The sequence below is a fragment of the Zalophus californianus genome, chromosome 13 (genome assembly GCF_009762305.2).
Source record: "Zalophus californianus isolate mZalCal1 chromosome 13, mZalCal1.pri.v2, whole genome shotgun sequence".
In the NCBI taxonomy this organism is placed as follows: domain Eukaryota; kingdom Metazoa; phylum Chordata; class Mammalia; order Carnivora; family Otariidae; genus Zalophus; species Zalophus californianus.
Genome location: NC_045607.1, coordinates 5,075,061 through 5,087,905, shown reverse-complemented (window position 1 = coordinate 5,087,905; position 12,845 = coordinate 5,075,061). Strand labels below are relative to the sequence as shown.

Below are 12,845 nucleotides of genomic sequence, written 5' to 3'. Positions count from 1 at the left end.
AGCCACCCATTCCTCCTTTCAACAAACCAGCCAATATTTACATAGCGCCTACCGTGTGCTGGGCACTGTGCCCCGTGGTAACCCCTAAACTTCTTAGTTAACTGAAGCGGGTCGACCTTCCTCCCAGCACTTGCTGTGTGCCCTTGGGCAAGTTACTTAACCTCTCAAGAGTCTCCATTTCTCACCTGTGAACTGGAAAAATAACATCTGCCCCAGGACCCGGATTAAATGAGATAAACCACTCCAAACCAAGGCACACAGAGTATGGCCTGAAATGTCAGAGAGAGGGGCGGATGATTTGGATTCCAGGTCCCAGCTACATTTCTTTCTGTTTTTTTGCTTTTGCAAATTGTTTGTTCTTCTAACTGCCGATATTTCGAAAATAAAAAGCGAGAATTCTCCTTGGCTCTCCAGACTCAAGACTGCAGAGGTAACCAGGAGCCGAGCGCATTCTCCCAGACCTTTTGTTTTGCATTCACACAAATACACAAACGCCGAAGATGCTTGGCTTATTATTTTTCATTTTACAAAAGCGGATAAAGTATCTATATTGTGCAACAACCTCGCTTTCGAGTTAACAGTGTATTGTTTCTGTTTCCTCTCCGTGTATACATCACGTAACAAAATCCGGGCTCACTGTCAGGAAGCGCGGCAGTTCTGAAAGGGGAGGGGGCGGGGATTCGGGCTCGCGCCCCCGCCCTTCTCAACCCTCCTTGAGTCTGGGCCTCACCGCCCCAGGCCCCTTCTAGCCCAGCCCCCCCCCCCCGTCTTCCGGAGCACTCATTCCCCCCTCCCGCGCCCCGTCTCGCCCCAACGCCCTCCCCTGGGCCTCCTCCTTTTCCCCTTCCCTAGGACCCCTTCCCCTTCTCTCCCGGGGCCCCTTCTCCGGGCCCCAGTCCCAAGTTCCACCCGCTTCCCAGACCCCCTTCTCCCGACTCCCTCCCCTAGTCTCCCCAGCCCCAGTTCCGGCCTTTTCCTATCCCTCCCAGCCCCCCTTCTCTCGTACCCTCTCCCTTGCGTCTCCCTGGGACCTCAGCCCTTTCTCCGGTGCCGCCCCCCCCTCCTCCCGTCTCCCCCGGACCACAGCCCCCTCTTCTCTAGTCCACTCCCCGCCGCTGCCCGGCCCCGCCCCTCCCGGGACCCCAGCCCCTCCTTCCCCCGTGCCCCTCCCCCCACGTCTCCCCAGGACCCCAGCCCCCACTTCTCCCGTGCCCCTCCCCCCCCCGCTGCCCGGCCCCGCCCCGGCCGGGACCCCAGCCCCCCTCTCCCGTGCCCCTCCCCCTCAGCTCCCCCGGGACCCCAGCCCCTCCTTCTCCGTGCCCCTCCCCCCCTGCCCGGCCCCTCCCCTCCCGGGGCCCCCAGCCCCCCTCGAGGCCGGGCGGCGCGGCAGGGGGCGCTGCGCGGGCCGAGGCGCGGCTGCGGGCGGCGGCGGGAGGAGGAGGAGGCCGGAGGAGGCGGGGGCGGCGGCAGGCGGGGGGCGGGGAGCCGAGCGCGAGAGGGAGGCGAGCGGCGAGACACAGGCTCCGAGGCTCCAGCGAGCGAGCGAGCGACGAGCGAGCCTGGGAGGGAGGGAGGGAGCGAGCGAGCAGCCGCGCCGCCGCCTCGCAATCCGCCGCCATCCCGCCGCCTCCGCGCCCGACCGCCGCCCGATCGCCATCGCCCGGCCCAGTCGCGCCCGCGGAACCAGACCAGGTGGGCCGGGGCGGCGGGGCGGCGGGGCGGCGCGGGGCGGCGCGGGGCGGGCCGGGCCGGGGCCGGGGCGGCGGTCGGGCGCTAAGATGGAGGCGGCGCGGCGTCGCGCCCCGGCCGGGCTTTGTCTCGGCGGCGGCTGACTGACAGCGGCGAGCCCGGGCCCGGCCGCCCTCCGTCCGCGAGCGCGCCGCCGCCGTGGGCACCCCCCGGCCGGGCCCGGGCCGCGGGGCCGGGCGGGGCGGCCTGGGGGCGGCGGGCGGCCGGGCCCGGGCACGCCATTGTTGTGCAGCGCCGCGCGGCCTGGGCGGGTGGCCGGGGCCGGGGGTGCGGGGGCCGCCGTGTCCCGGGGGCCGCCCAGGCCGGCGGTCCGGAGCGCCCCGCTGCTCTGGAAGTAGCCGGGGCGGCCTTCCTGCGCTTCCCACCCCCCCCCCCGCCGTCCCCCTTCCCCGGGCCGACCTGCCCGGGCACCACCCCAAGCGGGAATCCCAGGGTCTGGGCGCCCCCGGGCCGCAGAGCTGGGGGGGCGGCGGGGGGCGCGGCGGTGTCCCCCGCGGGCCCGCGGACTTGGCGTTCAGGGGCAGGGGGCTCGCGGCCGCCGACGGCCGCGGTTTCCGTGCGCGAGCGACAGGATTATTTTCGAAATACTTAATGTTCTGTTACTGAGAATGCTTAATAATAAACAGGATGTCGCTGCTCGGGGCCTGCCAGATGGGGTTTCCCCCCCTTCTTTTTTCTTTTTTTGCCCCCTTTTCCTAAGTCAGAAACGGTACTATTGAAATCGTGGGCCTCTGGAGTGGATTTGCCTACACAAAACTGGAAGGCGGTTTTCTCTCTTCTTTTCTCCCTCGCTTTCTAAATATCGTGGGAGGTCCGAGCCCACCTTTAGGCAAGAAGAGGAGGTGTTTTTCAAGGGAATGGTTAGCTTGGAGGAAGTGGGGAGAACGGGGGCTGGGGAGGCTCTCCCGACTGTGTCATTTGCTAAATGGCTGCCAGGGAGAAACCTTTAGAAGCCTTTGGTTTCCAGGATTGTTAAATTAGCCCTGAGATTTTGTTTTCCCCCCTTAAGATTTTGTGTGCATTTTATGTGGCTTTATGCATTATCCAGTTTGGTTTTTGTAACCACCCGTTTGAAGTCGTAGCGTGGTTTCTCCAAATCCATCTGCAGCCCTGTCTGTGTACAGTGCTGGGTGGTGTAAGGGACTGGGGAGGCCCAGGCTTTGGGGTGCAAATCCTGCTTCTGCCAGAGAAATCTAGGGTTCAGAGAGCCTTCGCTGGCATAAATAGTGCATTTTCCGCCTTGTAGGGTTAGGGCAATGGTGAAAGACCTAGAAGAGCCTGGCACAGTTATTGTTTAATAGCTTCTCGTACTGCTGTTTCTATACCTGCCATCAAGCCCTGGCATGGCATCGAGCCACTGGGATGGCACCCGTAGGGCTGACCTGATCCAGCCGGTGGATGCCACAGGTGCTGGGGCTGAGGCACCCAACCCACGGACCGTCTCCGGGTCCTTGTTTATTCAGTGCTGGGGCTCTGTGGGGAGATAAGGCTGGGAGAGAGTAGCCTTTGTCTGCAGCCTCCCAGGAACTGGCTTGTGTGTCAATAAGACACCGTCCTTGGGTCTGGGGTGCCTGCCCCTTCCAAGGCAGATATACAGCTTGGTTGAAGGTAGATCTAGAACAGTGGGAGACAGAACAACAAGCAGAGGCTGGGGACTCCTGCCTTTTGAGGACGACTGCTTTCCTTTGGGAATGGCAAATTATCCCTTGGGCAGCCTGTGCTTGTTCAGGCAAGTGTCTCTCGGAGCCAGGATTCTGGTCTTCGTTGGGTTACCTTAGGCAAGTCCCTGAGCCGCAACTCCTACCTCTGTAAAATGGGAATAATTAATGCCTTGCTTTGGGTATCTGTTGGGGCTCTTGTAAGCCTCACATGCTGTTTGTAGCAAACTACTTCTGTCCATAGGAGGGTGATGAAAATGTATGTTGTTTTTGTTGGTTGCCTAGTTTTCTGGTCCTTGCTCCAAATTCCTGATCTTTTCCTCCTGTTCTCCTGGCTGATGGTCCTGTGACTTCCCCACCCCCAAATTTGATCCCTAGCTAATATTTTTATATCACGACCACTACTCAATGCCTGGAAGCACTAGAATGGTCTAGAACAGCTAGGCTGCTCAGGGTGATTATTGGGGAGCATAGGAGGGACCGAGGCTAATAATACCGGGGGAAACTGACCCCAGTCTTGGTCACAGGTGACGGCTGAGAGCCAGGTTAGTTCTGGGCCACACCTGTAGCCTGTTTGTAAATGCCCCTGGAGACGCTCTGCTTGGGCTGATAGTGGTTCTGCAGTGGGCTGGGCATTTCTTTCGGTACATTTTGACATTCCCACAACCATCTTGGTTTTGTTGTGTTCTGTTTTTTTTTAAACCTTGGAACCTCCTCCAGGCCCACTGACTGTTGAACTGAGACGTCTTAGCCGGTCCATGTTGCCCTTTCAGTTTTCGCAGCTTCCTTCCTCTTGGCCCTTCTTTTCTGTCTGATTTCATTCTGGCCAGGTCTGGCTCTGGACTGTTTATTAGCTGGTTTGTTAGGGGAGGAGATGAATACGCTGCCCTTCCCAGCGAGCTTTTGGTTTACCTGGGAGTTGTCAGTTTTCCAAGGCTGCATGGAGGGGCCTTGTTTCAGCCTGCGGTGGGGTTGGGGGTGGGGAGGGCTGCTTACAGTGGCCTGGGTCCTTTCCTGTCTCCTTGGAGCCCAAGTGGGTAAAGAGCCTGGGGAAGGGAGAGCCAGAAAACCCTGGGAGAGTGGAATTTCAGGAATGGCAAGTCAGAACTAGTTCTAGCACGGTCTGCTGGCCTGGCCTGGCTGAGGGATTTTTGCTAGGCCTGTTCACCCTCCCCCACCCACTTTTAAAATTTCAGTTCTCTTTTTTTGCGAAGAATTATTTTGTACTTTAAAGATTTTTTTTTTTTTTTTTTTGGCTTGCACAAAGTACTGACTCATGTTGCTAATGGCTGTATGCTGGTTATATGTCTCATTATTCTACCATTGAAGATTGATCATTTCTATGTTGGTTTCTGTTTCAAACCAGAATAGACCAGGTGGGCTAGTGCGGTGTATTTCTAAATTTGGTAATGAGGCTTCTCTACCATCAAGCCTATGTATCTTGTTACGGGCCCGCAGATATTTAAATAGGGCCTATCTACCCTGGATTTTAAAGCAGTGCACTCCCCTTGAAAAATAAAAATTTCCAGCAGAGATCTGTTGGGCTTTGTGCTCTGAATCTCATATCTTGGTCAGAGCTAACTAGACTGTCTGCTTTTCAAGTCATAACTCAATTTCTTTCTTAAGAAAGTCCCATTTTTTCTGGGTCTTGTATGGCCTTAGGAACCTTTGGTCTGTCATTTGGACAAAGAAAGAAAGGCATCACCTGTGGTGCTCAGGAGAGAGAGAGAGAGAGAGAGAGAGAGAGAGAGAGAGAGAGAGAGAGAGAGAGATGAGAAAGACGGTAAGATTTCTAATGAAATAGAATTGTTTATGACAAGCTTTTAGGCTTTAAAGTTGCCGTTTGCACCAGGCCTCCTCACCTGGATGCTCCAAGACCCCAGCTCTGCTGTCCATGATACAGATCATTGTTTCTCTCTGTTCCTGGCATGTGGGGAATCTCTGCACTAGGAGAGAGGCCTGCCTTGGTGACTTGAGCCAGAAGTCTCTGTTGAGTGTTGTTGTTCACTGTACTGGTTGATTTTTTTTCCCGTGTGGCCTGAGCTGAGGGCTGGGTTGCGCCCGGAGGATGCGGGCTGCAGTGTTGGCTTGCCAAGCTCTGCCTGTAGCGGGGTGTCTGGGGGGGTAGAATGAGGTCTATCTCAAGTTGCTGGCGGTCCTTCACGGTCTCTCTCAGAGTACTTCCTTCCGTTCCCACCTCTGCAGCTGGTTTTGTATAGCTCTGCTCTGTATCCTTTCTTCCTCCTCTCTGAGCAAACCATCGCCCTTTTCCTCTCGGTGGTGGTGTGAAAGCAGTATTTATTGATTTTAGAAGTCACTGTCATGCAGCAGGTACTCCTTTAGCACATACTCTTCGGCAGGCACTGTGCAAGGCCCTGTAAGTACGTTTTTCCCTATTCGTAAAAGTAACATTTTTTGCTGGAAAAAAATTGGAAGATAGTGAAAAGACTAAAGATAAAAATACAAATACGGGGCGCCTGGGTGGCTCAGTCATTGGGTGTCTGCCTTTGGCTCAGGTCGTGATCCCAGGGTCCTGGGATCGAGCCCCACATCGGGCTCCCTGCTCCGTGGGAAGCCTGCTTCTCCCTCTCCCACTCCCCCTGCTTGTGTTCCCTCTCTCGCTGTGTCTCTCTCTGTCAAATAAATAAATAAAATCTTAAAAAAAAAATACAAATACAAATAACCTGTAACCTCACCATCCAGAGAGAACAACCGTAAAGGCTGGTGTATTTCCTTTTGAGTATGTGTTTGTTTTTTCAAAATTAGAAAATTACTGTATATACCGTTCACAGTTTATAGTTCTTAATGTTATAATGTATTTTCCTAAGTTATTGAAAATATATTTTTTATTTTACTTTCTTCTTCTTATTTTTAAGTAAGCTCGATGCCCAGCATGGGGCTTGAACTCATGACCCCTGAGATCGAGTCGCTTGCTCTACCGACTAAGCCAGACAGGTGCCCCGAAAACACATTTTAATAGTTGTGTGTAATTGCTTCATATGGATATGCCATGATTTATTGAATCCTCTGTTATTAGACATTTACATTGTTGTTACGCACTTTTCCCTCTCGTAAACAAATTTTTAGAGTGCATCCTTGCACCAACATCTTGGTGCATGTTGCTGATTATTTCCCATAAGTGGCATTTGCGGGGCAGAGAGAACGCAGGCTCCTTCTCCAGTTCTTTTTGGCACAGTATGGGTTTTCGTCTTCAGCCCTTGTGACTTTTGACTCCAGCCTTGCTTCCAAAGTGGCTTTCCTTCCTAGGCCACTAAGTTCTGAGTATCTCGGACCTGCCTGTCTCAGTCCTGGCCAAGCCCTGTGCTGAGTGAAGCTTGGGGTCTTACTCCATTTATGGGGTTGAGTCTGAGCAAGTGTCTTGACTTAAACATTTGCTCTTCTGGGGACACAGACATGTGAATGCCACACTTGGTTCGTCCGGAGCTCATGGGCTGGTGGGGGGGTGGGAACAGGCACCTCCTTAAGAGAAGCCTTTGGGAACTTCTCAAGCTGACTTTGTCCTCGCCCTCCCATGATTCTTTCCTCGCCTCTATTGCTTTTCTTTGTAGTTCTCTTCACAGCTTTAGATTTTATTTATTTGAGAGAGAGGTAGAGAGTGAATGGGACGGAGAGGGAGAGAGAATCTGAAGCTGACTCTGCCTGTGCCCAGCGCGTTGTGGAGCTTGATCTCAACGACCAAGATCAGGACCTGAGCTGAAGGCAAGAGTCAGACGCTCAACCGATTGAGCCACCCAGGCCCCCCCTCTTCACAGCTTTAAATGTGCTTTTTTAAAACAATATTTTATTGTGGTAAAATGTACATAAGGTTTATCATTTTTTTAAAGGTTTTATTTATCTATGTCAGAGAGAGAGCATGCGCGCGCGCGAGAGCACAAGCAAGGGAAGCGGCAAGCAGAGGGAGGAGCAGGCTCCCCAGATCGAGCAGGGAGCCCGATGCTGGGCTGGGACTCGATCCCAGAATCCTGGGATCATGACCTGAGCCGAAGGCAGACGCTTAACCTGCTGAGCCACCCAGGCCTCTCTGAAGTTTATGATTTTAACCATTTTTTTAAAAAAGTGTACAAATTCAGTGGCGTTAAGTACACTCACAGTGTCCTGTGACAGCCATCCATCTCCAGAAATGTATCACCTTCCCAAACTAAAACTCTGTACCCATTAAACACTGACCCCTCATTCCCCTTTCGTCAGCCCCTGGCAGCCACCATCTGCTTTCTGTCTGTCTGTCTCTGTCTCTGTATATGTAAGTGGAATCGTATATAGTATTTGCCCTTTTGTGTCTGGCTTATTTCACTTAGCATAATGTTTTCAAAGTTCATGCTGTAGTAGGTTTTAGGACTCCATTCCTTTTTATGGCTGAATAACAGTCCATATTCCATTCCATGTATCACAGTGTGTTGATCCATTCATCTGTCAGTGGGTGACAACTTATAAATGCACTCTTGCCCTTGTTTATTGATTGGCACATTTTCCCCAGTGGAGCGAGGGAGGGAGTGCGGGCCATGAAGCAGAATTTGGTTGCTTCCTGGTGCTCGCCGTGCTCGGGTGTCTGTGACAGGGAGGGTGCCCGCACGCAGAAGGTGCGGCGATGCTGCTTAAGAGGCTGTTGTGGAAGTGTGCCGAGGAGGCAGGGCCACTTAGCCTAGGGTAGTCAGGGAATGCATTCTGGAAAATGTAGCCAACTTGAGATCAGCACCTTTTGGGGCATCTGGCTGGCTCAGTTGGTGGAGCATGTGATTCTTGATCTCGGGGTTGTGAGTTTGAGCCCCACCTTGGGTGTAGAGATTGCTTTAAAAAAACAAACAAACTAAAAAAAAAAAAGAAATTAGTACCCATTGAAAACAGTATGCCAAGCCCTGGGGTATTAAAAATGTGTTTCTAAGTTGAAATCAGAAATGTGTGGGCTGCAGTAGAAAGCTTGTGGGTCAGCTCGCTTTCCAGAGCGCCAGAGCCCTTTGGATGGGAACGTGTTCTGTGAGTACTCTGCTGTGGCTGGTCTCCAGCCCAGGGGAGGGCAGGTAGGACCTTGGCCCTGGGAAGCCAGAGGTGACTCTCCCACCCACCTCGTCCTGCGGGATCAGATCTTGGTGTAGAGTGATGGGAGGCATTGCTGCAAGACCAGCTGGAAAAAGGAGGTCATCCCCGGCACGCTCTCCGCGGCTCCTTTGTGTCCTCCAGAGCTTTTTTCGGCAGGTGTTGTTTACACACAGTTCAGAGCTTCAAGAACTGCTCTGTCCCGGGTGGTACAGAAACGCAGGCCTGTCTGGGAGGGGTCCTGTCGGGGCCGCCTGGCCGACCTGCCATGGGGGTGAATGGGCTGAGTGTTCAGAAGTCGCTGGGGACAGTGGAGACCTTGTCCTCGAGCCAAAAGTGGAATTTTTTTTCTGATATAAAATTAATTGCGAAAGTATACATACTCATTAAAAAAAAAGAAAAAGCGAGTGTATGAAGAGAAATGAAAAAGCTCTTCCCTCCAGCTTCCCAGGCAGTAACTACTGTTTACAGTTCAGCGTGTTTATCCTCTCAGACTCTGAATGCGTATAAATACGGCCCTTTGTAGGCAGGCTTTTAGAACACAGAAATGGGATCACACTTCTTTTTCTTGTACCACAACATGCATTTTTAAACATGTCAAGGGAATTTTTTCATATTAATATATACAAATCTATCACATGTTCAGTGTTTTTTTAAATAATATTAAATTTTTAAAAATCTACAAGTGTATGAAGAAAAAAACCCAAAAATAGTTTATAATTCTACGGTCCAGATATTTCCAGTTGACTTTGTAAAACAACAAAAAAATAGTTAGAAAATTTAAGCTGTATTAAAAGGTGTAAGGGCTCTTCCCCAGGCTCTCTGCAGAGAAAGCACTATGAGAAGTTTCTTGTCGTTCCTTCCAGAAAAAAAAGTGGTGCACATTATCCCCACACACGCATTTATATTCTTAAAGCATGCTTCCCTTTGCGCTTAATAAAATGCCTTGGTGTGCTCCGTAACAGTCTGTACAGATGGATTACATCATCTGTTTTAGCAATTGCAGAGGGTATTTTGTGGATATACTTCCTTGATTTAACCTCTTCCCTATTGGTGGACATTTGGGCTATTTCTTGTTTTTGGATACTACACAATTTTTGGTAAAATTCTGCCAAATTTTTCTTGAGAAATGTAATTTGTGTATAATACCCTGTGAGTGTTTCTGCAGCGTGGACTCTTCCACTTGAATAGCATTTTGGTAAGAATTCTGCTAAATAACTCTTTAAAAAATTGTCAATTTATAAACAACAGTATACGAGAGTGGGTGTTTCTGGACTGTGGACTTGACTAAATGGGTAGCCTTTATGCGACATTTTGAATGAGCACGTTTCTCAAATCAAAGGCACTTAGTGTTTCCAGCTTGCTCTAGTCAGTGTAGGACCTTGGGTTTTGTTATGGAAGCAGCATTCACCGTGGTCTTGAGGTGCAGAGGTGGCCCCGGCAGGAGGTGCTCTGGGCATCTCCCTGGGGGAAGGCCAGGAGGGAGTTGTGGAGGGAGGCACAGGTAGCCTCTTGGCACAGATGTTTTCTTCCAGGCTTTACACACTGGAGCCTAGCCTCTCTGGAGGTTTCTGAGGCTCCCATTTTGCAGCCCTTGGTGGTTTTGTTGCTGTTAATATTTCTTACCGTGTGGAGCTTATTTGGAGGCCAACCCTCTGTTGCATTTCCTGATCATGGCTGTCGAGCAGATCTGCTCAGCCACTCTGCCTACTCAACCACTTGGCCTCTAGACCCTGTCTTTCCCTATCTGGTTATTCCAGGAAATCACGCCTCCTGGGTGAAGCGACCGCAGAGATGAAACCCCTGGAAATGGCTGGATGGTATTTCATCAGGCCAGGTGGGGACGGATTTGTGCTCTGGTGAGAGAATGTGCCTGGTGGCGGTACAGTTTGGGATGACACTTCTCTGGCCCTGGAGGGTCGTTATCATGAGCCTGGCCTAGGAGAAGTCACCGGCCGACTTGGACATCCCTTGCCCCCTCCTGCTCCTTTCCTGATGGAGAGTAGCCCTTGGCTTTGAGGTCCCCTGACTTCAAACCCAGGTTTAACCGCTTGCGAGCTGGGTGATTCAAGGTTATTTCATCTTTCAGAGTCTGTTCTCCTTGTCTGCAAAATGTGGTAGTAACACCTTCCTCCTAGAACGGGGGAAGGATTCAGTGGGTCGTTCGCCGAAGTGTTTATAAGGTACGTGGCACTAGGCAAGCAGGCTCTCAATAAACAGGAGCTATTAATGGTTCCTGGATGTAGCACTAGCCAAGGGCCTGGGGGTTTGGAGTAGGCAGGCTTATACACTTGGGGTTCACTTGTTTACTAGATGTTAGTGTTTCTAATAGTGTGCTAAGCCCTGTGCTGAGTGCAGAAGACTTAGACCCAAATCAAATAGCCCCCCCGTCACCTCCAGGAACTCAGACCCCTTAACCAAGGGCCTCCCTGAGGGGCGGGTGCATCGGAGCACTCTCTGCCGTACTTCTCTTTGTCCGAGGTGAATACCACCTCACTGGGGCATTGGGTCCCTTGCTGCTGCCCTGTGCTAGTCTCTTCTGTTCTTGGAGAGTTTCAGGTAAATGTCTTGAGGAGTAAAGATAAGTGTGTTCAGGCCGTTGATGGGTGCAAGGGAGGCTCTGCAGCTTGCTGGTCTAGAACCCTGGCTCCCCCTGACTGGGCATCAGGCAAACAGGAGTGTTCATTTCCATCACTTACATCTACTCACTGTAGGAGCCTCATCAAGTGCTCTTTACGCCTTTGAGCCTCTGTTTCCTGCCAGATGGGGATGAAACCTGTCTTCTACTCAGCTCAGAAACAGTGTAAAGCATTGATTCAGTGTTGCTCAGTTTACCCCAGACCTTAAAAACAATATATCAGTAACCATACAGGCTTGTTACAAAAAACCCAAACAGCACAAAATAGAAAATGAGTCATTTCGTCCTGCCTGCTATCCCTTTTTCAGATCAAGAGATGAGTGCTGTCTTGAACAATTTTGTTTTCCACTAATGGGAATGCTTTAACTATGCATATGAATTTTAAATCAGAAGTGACCACTGGAAAACAGGAGACATGAAAGTTTATAGGTATATCATTTTTTTTTTTTTTTTAGAGAGAGAGAGGGAGGGTGGGTGGGGTGGGGAGGAGCAGAGAGAGAGAGAGAATTTTAAGCAGGCTCCGCTCAGTGCAGAGCTGGACACAGGGCTCAGGCAGAACTGAATCTCACAACCCTGAGATCATGACCTGAGAGGAAAGCAAGAGTCAGACGCTTAACTGAGCCACCCGGGCACCCTTATTGGTATATCTTTTTTTTTAAATTTTTATTATTATTATTTTTTAAGAATTTATTTATTTATTTGACAGAGAGAGACACAGCGAGAGAGGGAACACAAGCAGGGGGAGTGGGAGAGGGAAAAGCAGGCTTCCCGCCGAGCAGGGAGCCCGACGCGGGGCTCGATCCCAGGCTCCTGGGATCATGACCTGAGCTGAAGGCAGACGCTTAATGACTGAGCCACCCAGGCGCCCCCCCCCCCTTATTGGTATATCTTAATGTAAATAAAGACAAGTAAAAGACATTTTATCTTACATATGGTTCCCCAACATTATCTTTGGGATCTTTTCTTGTTCTCTTAAGGAAAAAAAAAAAGGCCATCGTAGTTCTTTGCCACCCTGGATGAGTCATGACACTGTGCGGGGTCGTCCTCAGCGGCGTCAAAGAGTAGATGTAACCAGCGAGTGCAGCCCTGCAGGCATCTTCGGGTTGTAGAATTTGGTGTTGTCACGGGAGTGGGGGGCAAGGTGGGCCGTGCGTGGAGCTTGTTTAGGGTAGGGAGCAGTACAGTGTGGTGTGTTAGGACTGGTGGGAGAGACGGTGGAGTGGGGAGGGGGCCAGGAGTGTTGTGAGAAGAGAGTTCCAGCAGTGTGGGTAGCGTCTCTGTAAGACTTGTTAGAAATAATAAGTGAATGGAGTGAGTGTGTTTGCCGTGAGCACACAAGTTCCTCCTTTCCCCTATGCTGCAGTGACGAGTTTGGCCTGCCTATGAAAGCCCCTGGGAGCACTTGTCCCTTATTTTTGGGTTCTTCCTTCTTGTTACTTTGCTGATTGGTAGCCCAATGCCGGTAATCGTCCTGGGTTTCCTGTAGTGTCGGAGGCTTGCAGAATAAATAGCATGTGGGTTCTGGTGGTATGGTCCTTTGGGCTTCGTCGTTTAAACCAACTCAGCCCTTTTAGCCACCCCCCCCCCCCCCCCCCCGCCTTCAGCACATTTGGGTTTGTTAATTTACTTTTGTCCAAGAAAAGGTGGATTTCTGGGGGCTGTGTTGTTGATGAACCATTTCTGGGTAAGAGACACCCCAGTGCCTGTGGCTCAGCTCTGGGTTGATGTGACATGACGAGCGAGACAGC

General features: G+C 51.5%; 1 protein-coding gene across 10 annotated transcripts in view; it reads left to right on the top strand.

Annotated features, from left to right (window-relative positions):
- Positions 1-1,608: 1,608 nt before the first annotated feature.
- Positions 1,609-12,845, top strand: part of PRRC2B (proline rich coiled-coil 2B) — an 89,770-nt gene continuing 78,533 nt past the window's right edge. For 7 of the 10 annotated variants that reach the window (XM_035723766.1, XM_027616635.2, XM_027616634.2 and 4 more), the window contains exon 1: positions 1,609-1,692. The gene's annotated coding sequence lies outside the window, so the exon portion shown is untranslated. Of the gene's footprint in view, positions 1,693-5,447; positions 5,785-12,845 lie in introns of those variants that run through there. The other 3 variants (XM_035723767.1, XM_027616631.2, XM_027616632.2) reach the window with 3 other exon arrangements.